Raw genomic sequence first — 15494 nt, 5'->3', positions numbered from 1 at the left:
AAGATAAGGTAAATTCATTGTATTGTAGGGGAAAAAAGTCTATTGGCAGAATTTTGATGTTTTTTCAAACTGGGCGATAGGAACATAGTTTGAAAATTCTCAAATTAAAACATTCCTTATGTTTGAAAATATAAAAACTCACTTATGACATGGTGTTGACACATCATTCCTGTATTCAAAGGACAGCACCTCTTTGCTGGAGCTCCATCGACGCTGAGTCATGCCATCTGAGGAAGCTACGGCTACCTGCCTTTTCCTGGCACCAAGCTTTCTGAGATCCAGGAATTGAGAGGTTTGGGCTGGGAAAAGTCAGACATGTGTGGACTGTTTGTAAATGTGCATGAGCTCTCCGTGGTTTCACTGCTCAAAGGCAGAGTCTGCACTTGGGCTCTGTTGGCCCCTGAATTCACTTTGAATAAGATAGATTGGTGTCTGCCACCCAGCATCTTTGGCTTTGAAAGGGATTGTTCTGGTTCCCACTTCAACAGAAGGCTCTGCACTGCGCTGATAATTTGAGCAAATTGTACAGAGTTAGGAGTGGTGGGATGGTGAGCTCTGTACCCAACAGGGAGTTGAGACAACCAAATGGTGGCTCTGGAATGGGAAGCCAGTCTCTGGATGGGAACTGAGTAATCCTAGAAGTTGACAAATGGCAGGATCTGCAGAAACAGCCAAGGAAGAGGCTGCAAATAGAAGGCAAAATCTGCCTGTTTAACCAGACACAAGAAACAAAGGGAAACTCTTCCTTTTGTAACATGGGAGAGAAACTGGATTTCAAGTCATCTGACTCTGGGTGGGTAGACCCTGAGAAGTAGTCAGAGCCATCCAGCTGGCCCATGATTTAAACAGCTTCCATGGACTTTGTAAAGATAAGCCCCAAGAACAGCCTAATGAAGCACTTAAGTGCTCAGGCTCTGGAGCCAGACAGCCTGGGTTCATATCCTGGGTTCACCACTTGCATCCTTTAATGATTCTGTACCTCTGTTTCTTCACTTGTAAAATGAATGACCATTTGAACCTGGAAAACGTTACACTAAGTGGAAAAAAAACAGATACCAAATGACCAATATTGTATGATTCCACTAATGGTAGGCACTGAGAATAGGCAAATTCATAGAGAGAGAAAGTAGAATAAAGCTTACTAGGGGCTGGGGGAAGGAGGGAATGGGAGTTATTATTTGATGGGTAAAATTTCTGTTTGGGCTGATGAAAAAGTTGTGGATACAGATAGTGGTGATTTTTGCACAACATTGTGAATGCATTTAATGCCACTAAAAATAGTTCAAATGAAATGGTAACTATGTGAGGTCTGGATATGTTAATTAGTATGATTGCGGTGATTATTTCACAATGAATACATTATACACCTTAAATATATGCAATTTTTGTCAATTATATCTCAATAAAGCTAGAAAAAAATGGTTAAAATGGTAAATTTCAAGTTCTGTATACTTACCATAATTTTAAAAATAAGGGTATTGTTGCAAACAATGTTGAGCAAAGATTTCACACAAAAGTTTTAGTGCTGTACGATGTCCATACATAAAGTTCAACAACAGGCAGAAATCATCTGTGGTGCTGAAAACCAGGAGACTGTTTACCACTGGAGGCTGTAGAGGCTAGAAAGGGGCTCCTGGGGGCGCTGATAACGTTCTTTTCTTGATCTTGGCATTGGTGGCTTCAGTGATTGCATTTGTGAAAATCATTGAGCTGTCACTATGTGTAACTTTTCTGTATGAATGTTAGACTTCAATAAAAAGTACCCCCCATGCCCCACCCTCTTGAAACATGAGGATGACAGTAATATCTTCCTGGGAGGGCTATTTGAGTATCCAATGAGTTAAAACAGATAACTCATTTAGAACCTGGCATGTAAGGTGGCCCTAAGTGTCTAGCAGCAGTATGTGAAACCAAAGATACCAGCACCTCTAGAAAGCTTTCCTGCCAATCATTGTCCACACCTCCTATGCTTCAAGGTACTTTGTATTTGCCTCTTTAGATCCCCATTCTGTCCGTTCTCTGCTCCCAGGACTATCCTCCCCTTACCCTCTGGCTTCCAGGAGTGTTGGGCCAATGGGGCGGAGAGAACCAGCAGGAAATTGGAGGAAGGAAAGAGTGAGGTTGGGGTATTTGTTTACTTGGTGCCCTTCTTTCGGGTCACAGTGGACTGGCTATTTTCCACAACCAAAGTTCACAGCTGCTGTGGAGCAGGCCTCTCCACCCAGCTCTCTATCCCCAAGTCCTGCTAACTGTTCCCTCCCGCTGTCCCTTTGGGCCTAGAAGCCATCATGGTGCCCCGTGATTACCAACCCAAAGAAAGACACTGTACTACTCTCCCTGTGGTTTCTTGTGGTTTTCTTATGCCCTGCCCAGAGTTTAATATAACATCTTTTTATTAAAATCTTCTTCAAGTTTTCCAATTTGAATGTGTCATCTACTTCTGCGGGGCCCCTGACTGCTACTTACCCCCTCAGAGACCTGTGGAAAGACAGCCAAGTATCCTGCGTGAGCCTGCAGACTGGACCAGACATGAGCAGCTGACCCAAAGGAACCAACCAGAGGGTCTCTGCTGAGAAAGTGAAATAGAGCCACAGAAGCTGAGTGACCAAACCAGAGGAGAGCTCAAGAATTACAAGATCATGCAGAGGTAACAGCGCCATAGCAACCCAGGGCTGTGAGCAAGCTGAAGCGATATTGGTCTGGAGGAAAGGGGACAGATGCAAAGTATCATTTATTAATGTTGTAAAGGCTTTAACATGCTCAAGACAAAAATGTGTTCTAACAATGTACAAGCTAATGTAAAATAATCTAGTGTGGTTTTTTCCAATTATTGGACTGTCTTTAAATCCTCAGAAATACTGATCCTACCAAAGTCATATGAATGAGACTGTCTAAATATTTACTGTGCAAAAGGCAAGAATGCTAACTTGTTATGAAATCTTGTTAATATATGGGTGTTGGGTGGATCTGGTGAGGAGTGGGTAATGCCATTTAATAAGCTGGCTTATCCATCAGTGAGTTTTAAATTTAGATCACTAATGAAATACAATGGCACAGAAAATAGAAGGCATCATGGTTCTAAGAGTAGATATTATTTTGTGAAACTTTTATTTCAGTGATACATATACTGGGTCAAAAAGGCTGAGAAATTTGGTAACTGAACTCTGTGGTTCAGAAAGGATTCTGGTAAGCTGTCAATATTGGGATAAAAAAGGAAGAAAACACAGTAGAGTATAAGTAATTTTTCTAACATCTATAGGAATCTTATATTTTGATATTTAATATGCCCTTCCATTGATGGTTCTAAGTTTGTACTTGTCACCAAGTTACTATTTCATTATCTTCCTTCTCACCTTTCTCTTTTTTGCAAACTGGCAGAAGGAAGAGACTAGACAGTACTGTTATCATTCCGGCATCTCCCAGTGCCTGGGACATCAAAGGCTCTGGATAGAAGTTTGTACCTTTCTAAAAAATTAACTGTTCACAAAGTCATGGTGTCTGCATCAATCAATAATAGGAATAAGGTATTTAAAATTCCATATATGCATTTCCATAATCAAGCAGCATATGATCACTGGAAAACCCCATAGACAGTGCTTTAATATCAATTTCTTTCAAAGACTGTATATTTTTTAAAAGGAGATATTGTTACATTATTCATATATATATATATATATATATATATATATATATATATATGAAGTTCTTTTTATTTTATGTACAAAGGATTAACATTCTGTGGTAAGGTAGATTTCTTGAATGACGCATTCACAGGAGTTCACTTAGTCCAACTCAATGAAGCCTATATCTTTTGTGTACTGAGGGAAACACTGGTGGCACATTTTGAGGCTGTATTTCCAGATCAGACCGTGTGGGTTTGGGCAGATGCTGCCAGAACGAGAACCCTGGCCAAATTTTCTCGGATAGCACCAGTAGAGCCGCTGGTGACCCATCTTGCTCTCTCTGATGCAATGAGGCAAGAGGCACATTATTCTTTATAATTTTTTTGGTTGGCATTTTTATTTTAGATATAGAATGTTAATGAAAATACAGGGTCAATAATCAATGTTACCAGCTATTTAATGGTTTAAATTCTGGGCCTCCAAAAGATATAACCACTTGGAACTTCAGATGTGACCTTATTTGGGATACTTGTCTTTGCAGATATAACTAAGATAAGGGTCTCGAGCTGAGATCATCCTGGATTAGGGTGGGCCTTAAATCCAATGACAAACATCCTTATTAGAGACAAAAGGAGAAGACACAGAAAGAGAGCCATGTGAAGACAGACATAGAGATTTGAATTATGAAGCCCCAAAATAAGGAATGCCAAGGGTTGCCAGGAACAGCCAGAAGCTAGGAGAGCAGCGTGGACTGATTCTGCCTCAGAGCAAACAGAGGGAGCATGGCCCTCCCGACACCTTGATCCTGGACTGTGGCCTTCACAACTGTGAGAGAATAAATTGCTGTTGTTTTAAGCCAACAACATTGCAGTAATTTGTTATGGCAGCCCTTGGAAATTAATATGCCAGCTGAATAATTTACTTATAGCTTAAACCAATATAAAATAATGTTGAAAGTAAACTAATTGCAAAATGAAGAAAATATATACATGTGAGTGGACCCACACAGTTAAAGCCCATGTTGTGTAAATGCATATATATGTGTGTGTGTACCCATTCATACATATATATTCTTCTACATGAACTACACAATTAGTTGAAAAACAGACCTTTTATTAAACTTATTTTTGAAGATTAAAAAAATTGCACTTGCCCAGCCGGGCGTGGCTCAGCGGTTGAGCATCGACCTAGGATCCAGGAGATCAGGGTTCGATTCCCGGTCAGGGCACATGCCCGGGTTGCGGGCTGCAGCAGAACAATGACTCTCTCATCATTGATGTTTCTATCTCTCTCTCTCCCTTCCTCTGTCTGAAATCAATAAAGATATATTAAAAAAAAAAAAAAACAAAGTTGCACCTACTATTGAAACTAGAGGATGACACTTTAAACTTTTTACTTAATATACCTCTGAACAATTTGAAAACTTTTAAGTGACAAGCACATCTTACTCCTATAATGCAAAAAATAAAACTGTTAAAAAGGAATTAAATAAACAAATAAAAGTCACACCAATTATAAGTTTGGTCCTTCTGGCTCTTACTGACTTACATCCTTCATTTAAAGAGTGTTGGTGAGTCACCATTGCCAGGATATATTTTGAAATAAAAAGTTAAATTTCTACAGCTAATTAAATGCTTAAGGTCAAATGGGAGCTGCCTTTCATAGGACTGTAAACTAGACCATCATTTGAAGTTTTTTGCTTAATATTTCCTTTTATTTAGCAGTTACCAAGATAATAACTTAGTTTTCAATCATCTTTTGAAAATAACCAATTTTTATAAGATATAATTGACATATAATATTATTGATTTCTTTTACTTTTAAAGAATTAACTAAATTCAGGTAAAACTAAAAAAATTAGACTTGAATTCCAACTGAAAGGCCAAGCAGCAGAGCAAGGGAAAACATGGCATGGAGTCCGACAGTCCTGGGTAAGAACCCCTTAATTGACTGGGTGAATCAGGACAAATTACTGAAATTCTGGGCTTTTCTTTGCTTGTTTGTAAAACAAGGATTATTGAACTCCCCAAAATATTATCAGACAAATGAATATGGGAGACACCACTTTGAAAAAGTCTTCTGATCATCTCAGAAGAGGGAGGGCAGGGGAAGATAGTTATAGAGTTTTGGATGTTTGGGTTCAAGTGATCCCAAAGAAGGAACTGCCTGGAATTAGGCTAAAGTCCCGACATGATAGTTTAGGATTGGTGGATACAGCAAGGTGGGGGTCTTAAAGCAAGTCTTGATGGGTAACTGGTTTGATGAGAACCATAAGTTGCCCTGGGTGAGCAGACTATTATCTCAGATAAATTGATCTGCAGGAATTTCCTGTTGCAAACAGAAAAGTTATTTATTGGTTTACGGTCTTATCTTTCCCAGGCAAGGTGTTCATGGAACAAGTGGTCTCAGTTCTAAGTCCCAATAGCTATGTCATGTTGATAGCCATCGTCACAATTCTCAAGATACCAATATCCACTTCTTGAGATTGTGGTAAGGAGTGAACACGGTCACAGCTCTATCATGTCCACCACATCACAAAGACTGAGTAAGGGATGCCTGTCATTATTTTTATCCATTTTTATTCATTTTAAAATACAAGTGTAGCTAGCGAATTTTGACACCCCTTCAAATTTTTCATTGCTTTTTATAAGTAATAAGCAAAATAAATAGTTTTTAGCTTTCCTGTAATTCAGGAAACTATTCAAGTTGTGGGTAGAATTTGCACTTATGGAATTAAGGGAACAACAACAACAAATGAGGCCCCTTTGCTTGGTCATATTCTAGCTAGCTCTATATTTGCACCCCCCAAGGACTGGAGTACTCAGCTCTCCACAAGCTGCACATCTCCAGGAAGAAGGCAACTCTGGCCAATGCGGAGAGGTTTCCTGGGGGGTGTCACATGGAAATGCAGTGCTTCATGGGGACTCAGAGGCCTCTGTGCATTCACCGCGCATAACCTCAGTGGAGGCAGTACAGTTTCCTAGCCAGGGGAAGCTGCGTCTCTTCAGCCTCGGAACACACAATAGCCAGAGGAATTCGAGTGTTTGTACTGGCTACAGAGTCTATGGACAGCGGCTGAGTCTCATCCTAAGGAGCAAAAGATAAGATGACCAGATGCCTGAGTGTTCCTCCTGCTCTCTCGTCTGAAGCCTGGAGCAGTTTTCCAAAGACAGAAGCAATTACCCAGGTTCTATCCGCTGAGCATTTCACTCCAGGGCATCTGAAATTCCCTCCCTCTGTTTCCCCATCTCCGATAGAGGGAGGAAAGGCCCATCCCTCTTGACTGTTCTGCTATGTCAGAGAAGTAAATAAAATAATCCAAAGTTCTTAAGAAAAAAATTCTTCGTAATCCCAAGATATCATTACTATGTGATTATGAAGGCAAGGATATAATGGAGAGGAAACTTCAGGAGGTCAGACTAATAATAGAAATGCTGATCTGAATGAGCAAAAATGCAACCCGTAGACTGTGCTTTTAAAAATGCTACGGCATGTGATTTCCAAACCTGCTATGATTTTAGGAACCAAGTAGTAGAGGCACTTTACTTAGCTAGCGACTAGAAAATAGGACGTATAATTGACATTACTTATATGCTTAATTGGTCTGAATTTTTACCCTATGCTGCTTTTTGCATTAATTTACTCAATTTGTTAAAAGGGTTTCCTAAGCAAATGTGACTTCAGTTCAGCACCTGTTTTGAATTCCAAATATCGGTGTTTTTGAGCTTAATACTGAGTGCCTAAGGGTCAGGTTCCAGGGCCTTATTACTTAGATCTACATCCCAACCTACCATTTCCTGGCTGTGTATTCCTGGCCAGATTACTTAACCTCTCTGTACTTCAGTTTCCTTAAAGACAAAATAAAAATAATAATCACAGTTACTTCAAAGGAATTTGGAAGGATTAAATAAGCTAAGTCATGTAAAGTAATTAAAGGGCCCAATGCATAGTAACTGCATCGTACATTTTAGCTCTTATTTATTTTCCTTGAAATTACCTGTAGGAAGTTAACCATGTGACATTTACAGTGACACTGTCCTATGGAATTGATGCCATGTAGAAGGATTCTGCAGCACTTTCAGTTCAAACCTGTGTCCTTTATAGCCTTGCATTATGCAAAGAACTCTGGGCAAGAAGTTAGGAAATTCAAGTTAGAGGTCCAATACAGCCATCAACTATGTGATCTTGAATGTATCACTTCAACCCTCTAGACCCGTTTCCTCAAAATAAATAAATAAATAAATAAATAAATAAATAAATAAATAAATGCACTGACTGCATTATCTTAAGACAGCATAGTGTACCAGAAAAAACCCTGGATGGAGCAAGTCCAAACTTCAAGTTTTAATTCTAGCACTTGTTGGGTGTAAAATTTACAGCAAGTCACGTAACCTCTTGGAAACTCAGTTTCCACAACTGGAAAATAGGTAGAGTAATAACAGAAATGCTCCTCTCCCAGGCTGTTATGAGCATGCAATCAGATAATAAAGAAAGAACCTTGTAAAGTATAAAGCATTAAATAAATGTACAGTAATATAAGAAAATAATGAAGTTTAATTTTTGTGTTAAACTTCATTATTATCCTATAATCTTTTACAAGTCCTTTTGCTCCTATGGGTTGGAACCAGGCTATAAATTGTACTTTTTTGGCACTCAGACTATTTACTATAAACAATATCTTTCCTTAGTTAAGGTAGCAGTTATAAGTTTTCAATTTGTCCCAGAGTCATCATCCAAGCATGACTCTCTCTCTGAGTCAATAAATCTAAGAGTTATCTATTACTATTTCCCCTTCTTTGTGCAAATATCTCTGCAGATACATCCTAAGAAATAACTTGCCTCTGTCTTGGCATTTCTTAATATTTTACAGGGTCTATTATAGAGGATGAGGAAAGATTATCCTCATAAAGCAAGGATATGTACATATAGCCCCAGATACACACACACACACACACACACACACACACACACAACATGCACACAAATAGACATGAACATCAACACAAACTTTATGCTCAAACCAGAAAAGTGCTTTCCTGCCACCGGGCCTTATGCGTGCACACAGTAGACCTCCACCTGGGACTCCTTTTCCTCCCATTTCTACCTGTCCAGTCATACCTAGAATTCAGGGCTTCGTTTAAAATCTCAAATTTTTAGTGAGTTGTATTGAGTGGTTCTTTGACCTATCCATAATCTTTAAGCTAGTTACTCCCATTTTAATGATGAGGAAAGTTACCAATGATGATTAAATGATTTGTTCAAGGCCACCTTTGTGGTATTTGCGGAAAAGTTTAAATCATGTACTTTTCCACTAGTATGCCAGGCATATCTTCTCAAATCATGGTAGTCTGAACCCCCCTCACCAGTCCAGTTCTCGTACAATGCATATATAATATCACATGTTGCCCTGCATTACAGAGTTCCCTGTGAACAGATTTCTTCCTCTGCAGAGAGTACGTCCCATAGAACAGTAACTATTCTATTTCCAAATCCCTCATATCTTTATCACTGAGTATACATCCAGCTATTGCAAAATTTGTTGAATTGCAGTGAAACATCCCAATGATATTTCATGCTACTTTTTTATGAATGAACTCAGTTTTTTATGAGTTCCCTTTGATTCTCATCTAAGGAAGACCTTCTAGAAACATCAAAAGCACCAATGCAGATGCAAGAGATGGCGAAGACCCAAGGCCTACCACCACCTTCTGCTAGCTCTGTAATTCTCAAACACAAAGCTCTCCTTGGAGAGAACAAGGAATGACGGGCAACTCCTTCCAGAAATCTTTGGGGAGGGGTGACCTGTCCTTGACTTATCCCGAGTTAACTGTGTTCTGAAGGCCCAAGCCCATTGCAACATGATTTTAATGACTGTCATTACTCCTGCCATTACGACCACCCAATAAAAATCATCATTGGCTTGATGTGATTATCCCTCTATTGTGCAGCGCCATCGAACTCCTGCCTGTGACAGAGCATATGGTCTTTGCCAACAGCATTATTCATCAAAGTAGGATACTAAATCTCAGTAGCCCCCTGCTTTTCACAGTAGGTGACGGCTTTGGGCAAGATGCAGCTTCAACTCAGAGATGCAGCCCCCGTTTTTTGCGACAAAGTACTTCATAAAAGTGAAAATGGAACACATGCTGAATGGGACTTTCAGCATAATGCAAGCCCTATAATTAGGAAGCAGTAGTTAAAATTATATTACCCCGAAAGAGCAAAGCATAGTAACAAGTTAATGCAATTACTAATTCGGCTTCTCTGAAGATAGAAGCAAACAGTGCAATTAAGCCTTTAGTCTTTATTTTTCCAGGGGACTAATGAAAGGGAAATAAATGAGCTGGATCCCCTTCTGCCCACCTCTGCCTCTGCTGTGCCATCAGGGGAGAGGCTTCCCACTTCCCTCTCTCCAATCTCATCTGAAAAATAAAACAGGCCACCAGCTGTGAAATGGATTATGCCCCACAACTTTTCACCTGGAGTAGAAACCCTCGTCTTTGGCAAAGGTTGCCAAGAAGTTTTGCATCACTGCCTGGCAGCTTCCATTCCCTCGTTAGCCTGCTCATTCCACTTAACGAAAGACCCCTGTATGTTGACAGTGTATGAACGTCAGCGTGCACTGTGTGCGGTGGCTTTTACCTGTCCCCATACACACCAGTCTAACTCACCAGCTTTACCTGTAACCCTTCTCTCACACAGACCCAATCCACTCCAGACAAAGAATCAACACACCATTTCCCAAACAGTTTTCACTTTCTCATCACAACACCTTCATGCATATCATTCGCTCTGCTTGCAAAGCCACTTTGGAGCAAATAACAAATGAAGATTTCTCCCAGCTGCCCACATTGGTGTGATGTAGTGATTGGAGGTTCACTGCCACAAAGAGAACAGATGAGAGTGTGGCTCAACTCTTTGATACAAAGAAAAAACCCCAGAAACTCACCTACCTATATGTAATTATAACCTTTAGCATCCAGCAGTACTAAGCCAAAATAGTCTCTGTCTGGACACACATTATTATAAATGAACAACAAAACTCAGTGAATGGTTGGCCAATTCTGAGCACAGAATAGTGACTTCTGGGTGATCACTTTGACCAACCTAACTTACACATTTCTGGTTCAACAAAGGTATTAGATGAGAAAACCCAACACTGTATGTTAATGGGACTCAAATTTATAAACAGTAAATTTGGACATATAAACAGCAAATAAACCTGTATTTTCCTGAATCTAAGATGACATTGGTCATAAAATACACCATTACTAACCTGTCATGGAGGGAGAAAAACACACCATTTAAACCACGATACCATGCTTTCTTGTTGTAAATTTTCATCTTCTGTTATGTTAAATTTCTTTGACATAAATGCACACCTATTAAACAGCATGTAACTACAACATGCATGCACAGCAATGACCAGAGGGTCATGCCTGCCACCTCACCAGCACTGACTTTGACACCATCGATTGTAAAACTTGCCCTGACTTCAAGGTTGTTAAATTGTAAGAAAGTGGGCACCTGTATTTTTTATCTGAGAATCTCCTGCAATCACAATAGCCTCTCCTCACCTGACATCAGCTCCAGCCTCAAGTGACGAATGGATCCTGTCCATGTCCTTGGAGTTTCTCTCTTCCTCTGCCTCCCCTTCCCGCACCCTGCGACGGCTCTGCCAGGACTGGCTGCACAGCTGACGCCTCACATTGGCCTACTTAGTGGCCAGTTATTAAGGCTCAAGCTTTTTTCTTTCTTGTTTCTTTTCCCAAACTCCATAAGGCTCACCATGGCCACCCTGTTTCTGCTATTACTACTGTTCGTTTGTTTTCTTAAGCTTCTTTCTTTACATTAAGAAAAACTTCCCTTGATTAAAAACCAGTAACTGCCCCTATTTTCTCCTAGGAGGCTTTTAGAGGTCTGCAAAAATCTGAGGCAGAAAAAACACACAGTAATTCGGGGCTCTAATGCAAAAGCTCTCCCTCCTCCACCTCCACAAAACCACGTAAACACACCCTCTCTATTAGCCTACCATTTTTTTTCTTATTTCAATTTTTTTTTCTCTCTTATCATTATACAGCAAGATCAAAAGGAACACCTTCACCCTGGGGCTTCAGCTACTGGAAGAAAGAGAAGCGCAGAAGGGTCTTTAACTCTTTACTGGGCACCACCACAGCTATCCTATCATCTCATGACCCCTCAGCCAGGGTGGGCGAGGCTGCCCCTGTGCCTTACACACCCCGCTCAGGCTTACTGTTGCTTTTGATTTACTTTGTTTCACCTTCAAAGAGGCTTTTCATATTCATGTTAACCTGATTTCACCTGTATAGAAGTGTCTGGGGACATGTGGGCATTCTGTGATTTGTCATGGTTCTAAATGTCCTTGAGGGTGTTCTTGACCACATAAAAACAAGTATGCCTTAGAGCTAACATAAAAACCTACCACCCTGACCCCCACACTCTCCTCTGACCAATGATAGTTCTTAAAGTCTCTGCTTCCTCTTTGACATTTATGTGCAATGTGCTGGATAAATGTTCAACAACTGACTGGTGGGGAGGGGGAGGAAGTCTTGGTTTGTAGAGTCTGTGGGCTTCTGTAGTATAAATATTCCTATCATGGCTGATTTCAGGCCACCAAATGTGATTGTTACTGAACAGAGGGGAAGAGATGCGAAGTGGTGCACCGTTATACAGAATTTCTGTCACACAGATACAATAGACATAAGTAATCTCAAGATCAGAGACAATAGTAAAATGTAGTGAAATTATTAGAAAGTGGTAAGTTTTGACTATTAACTTTGTTTTTAAAATAATTTGTCAGTTTATTTTATTTAACTTTTAATAATGGCTATGTTTAGTAACCACCTTGCAAAACTCTGGAAAATTTAGCAATTGGCTCTTGCAAGCCAGTATTTACTCCCTTGTATTATTATTATTTTCATCTTTAAAAAAAAAAAAATGTATCTTTGTTGATTTCAAATAGAGGAAGGAAGAAGAGAGAGAGAAATAGAAACATCAATGATGAGAGAGTCACTAATCGGCTGCCTCCTGCATGGCCTCTACTGAGGATGGAGCCCCCAACCCAGGCGTGTGACCCAACCAGGAATCGAACTGAGACCTCCTGGTTCATAGATCGACACAACCACTGAGCGTGCCGGCCTAACAATTATTTTCATCTTTTATATTCCCAACTAGATTATCCACTCTAGAATAGCAGTTTTCAGCCCTTTCCATCTCATGGCACACATAAACTAATTACTAAAATTCTGCAGCACATCAAAAAATACAGTATATTTTTTGCAAAACGGATCCAAAAAAAAAAGGTATAATTTTGATTCATTCACACCAGACGGCTATTGTGTTGGCTGTTGTCATTATTTCCTTACTTGACAATCTAAGGGAAAAGAGGTCAGAGGCCCTGACTAAATAGTCAGGTATTGCATGGTTTAAAAATTCTTGTGGCTCACCGGTGTGCTGTGGCACACCTGTTGAAAATCGCTGCTCTAGAATCTGAAGCTACTTGTCTTCTACTTTTTTAATTACCATACTGCTAAGCACAAAGAGATAATTAATTTCCGCTCGGCTGGGCGTGGCTCAGCGGTTGAGCGTCGACCTGGGATCCAGGCGATCGGGGTTCGATTCCCGGTCAGGGCACATGCCCAGGTTGTGGGCTTGATCAATGACTCTCTCATCATTGATGTTTCTATCTCTCTCTCCCTCTCCTTTCCTCTCTCTGAAATCAATAAAGATATATTTAAAAAAAAAAAAAAGATAATTAATTTCTAGTATCAATAATGTTTACTCATTAAAAATGTCTTTGAGGGACCATAAAATTAAATAATAACAAAATTTTGGTTGTGTCCAAAATCCAACTCTTCCTGAAATCACATCTTTAACCAAAAAAGCTTATGAACTAAAAATACATTATCAAAAAGGACATATTACTATTAATGTAACTGAATAATTTTTGCCACCAACTATACGATTATCTACTGTTAAGAGCAGTGGTGACAAACTTTGTTATCAACGCTAATGAGAACATTTATCAACTTTCAATCACCAACAAGCAAGCAATCCAGCTCCCATTACTGTTGAAGTAGAGTTCTGCAGGAGAGAGTATTTTTGGGGTGTGATGGGGTGACCAAGCTGAGAAAACTATTAACCAAACCCCAAGAGTAATCAATCCCTTTACAATTTACACTTATGCAGAATTGGCATATAACCCCAAATGTCAACTTATTATCAAGGAGATACTATTATCATCCCAATTGGAGAAATAGTTTTCCAGTAATAATAATATTGATTTCAATTAACCAGGATTCTTCCTTCCCAGAAGCAAAAAATTAGATTAGCAATGAGAAGAATATTTGTTGGGTATCATACGGGAACACAGGAAATTTGAAAGTCTGAAAGATGCATTCTCCAGGATATGAGCAATCCCAATGAACTGTCCCTGTCCCACAATGGAATGTATCTATCTAATCCCAAGACTATTATATCCACCAGAGTGTCTGTCACAGTTAAAAAGTGCTGATAAAGTCTGTGGAAATTCTCAACGTATGTCACCAAAACTACTATTATCTTATGCCAGAGAAGTTACAGTTGAATGAATTTTAGCTTTATATGCTATAGTTACATATAGCTTACTGAGAATATGCCCTAGTCCATGGTTGGCTTCGCTTACCCCTCACTACACCTTTGGCAGACGTCATTAGCTGATCACTATGCTGTTCCCCCATTGAGTGCATCCCAACACAATACAGTAAGCAGCATTCCCAACCCTGGTGCTGGGCCCCAGAAGAGGCATTAGGAAGCATGGCATGCACAGGCCTCTCGCATTAGTTGCATTATTTCAGGTTCATTTTGATGGTTATTGCTATCATTGAAATCTTGAAAATCTTGCTGCCAGTTGTTCCTTACTGTAAACCCTAGGTATGAAAACAAAAGCTTTATGTTGGTGTTGGCCTTTCTCGCCTTCAGTGTTGCAATACAGAGGTATCATAATCTTACTTAAACAGACCAAATTGTTCACATCACTGTCAGCAAATATAGCTTTTAGAAGTCAATTATTTAAGCTTTCTTGACTTTTTGCCATTCCCACTAGAGGGTGCCACTGAGAGGGAAAGGAGGTAAAACTACAGGAGGTAAAAATCAGAGGTAAAATTCTCCTCTTCAGTGCCTTCGTGCCAGCTCTCTGCTTAACCTTACCATCCAGATCAGGAAATCCTGACCTAACCTGCACCGCCTTACATGTACCAAACAGGTAAACACTTTCCACGCAAACAGAAACACCTCTTGACCTCCCTGTACATGACCCTCTCCTCCAATCCCAAATACCTTACACTCAACCAAATCACTTCCCTTTTAGCTTATCTTTCTCCTTCTATTAGACTGTGAGTTTCTTGAGGGCAAGGCCATTCTTTGTGTCCCTATGCCACCATGGTGCCTAGCACACAGTAGGTCCTCTATAAGCATTTGTGTGTTAAATTACAGACCTAATGTGCTAAAAATAAATCTCAGACCTCTTATTAAAAGTGACAGAAATCAAGACCATATCACCTTATTAATTTGTAGCAAATTTTCTAAGAGTTCTTAGACATGTGCTTGGGCCCCGCTCTCTAATTCTTCATACTATGAAATAATTCCCATGTGGGCACTAGTTTTCTGCTTCTCCACACTGCAGAATGAAGCTTCTTAACCCTGGATCCAAAAGGTTTGACATGGAAAGAAACTCTGGGTGTCATTCCACCTTATGTTGTAGCAGTTTCCATTGATGGTCTCACAGGAAAGCGGTGGGGACAACTTCCTAGTCAAAATTACTTCTGGATGCTACCCTTCACCCACCCTGAAATTTTTAGAAGTTTTTATCAC

At 39.8% G+C, this 15494-nt stretch overlaps 1 long non-coding RNA gene across 2 annotated transcripts in view; it reads right to left on the bottom strand.

Annotated features, from left to right (window-relative positions):
• The window catches only part of LOC308554043, an 89809-nt gene extending 78480 nt beyond the window's left edge, over positions 1–11329 (bottom strand). The window contains exon 1 of one of the 2 annotated variants that reach the window (XR_013998329.1): positions 11201–11329. This is a non-coding gene — a long non-coding RNA (uncharacterized lncRNA). The remainder of the gene's footprint in view (positions 1–11200) is intronic. The other variant, XR_013998330.1, reaches the window with a different exon arrangement.
• Between the last annotated feature and the right edge of the window lie 4165 nt (positions 11330–15494).

The sequence above is a fragment of the Miniopterus schreibersii genome, assembly GCF_964146895.1.
Source record: "Miniopterus schreibersii genome assembly, chromosome: 2".
NCBI lineage: Eukaryota > Metazoa > Chordata > Mammalia > Chiroptera > Miniopteridae > Miniopterus > Miniopterus schreibersii.
This window is presented reverse-complemented; position numbering and strand designations above follow the sequence as displayed.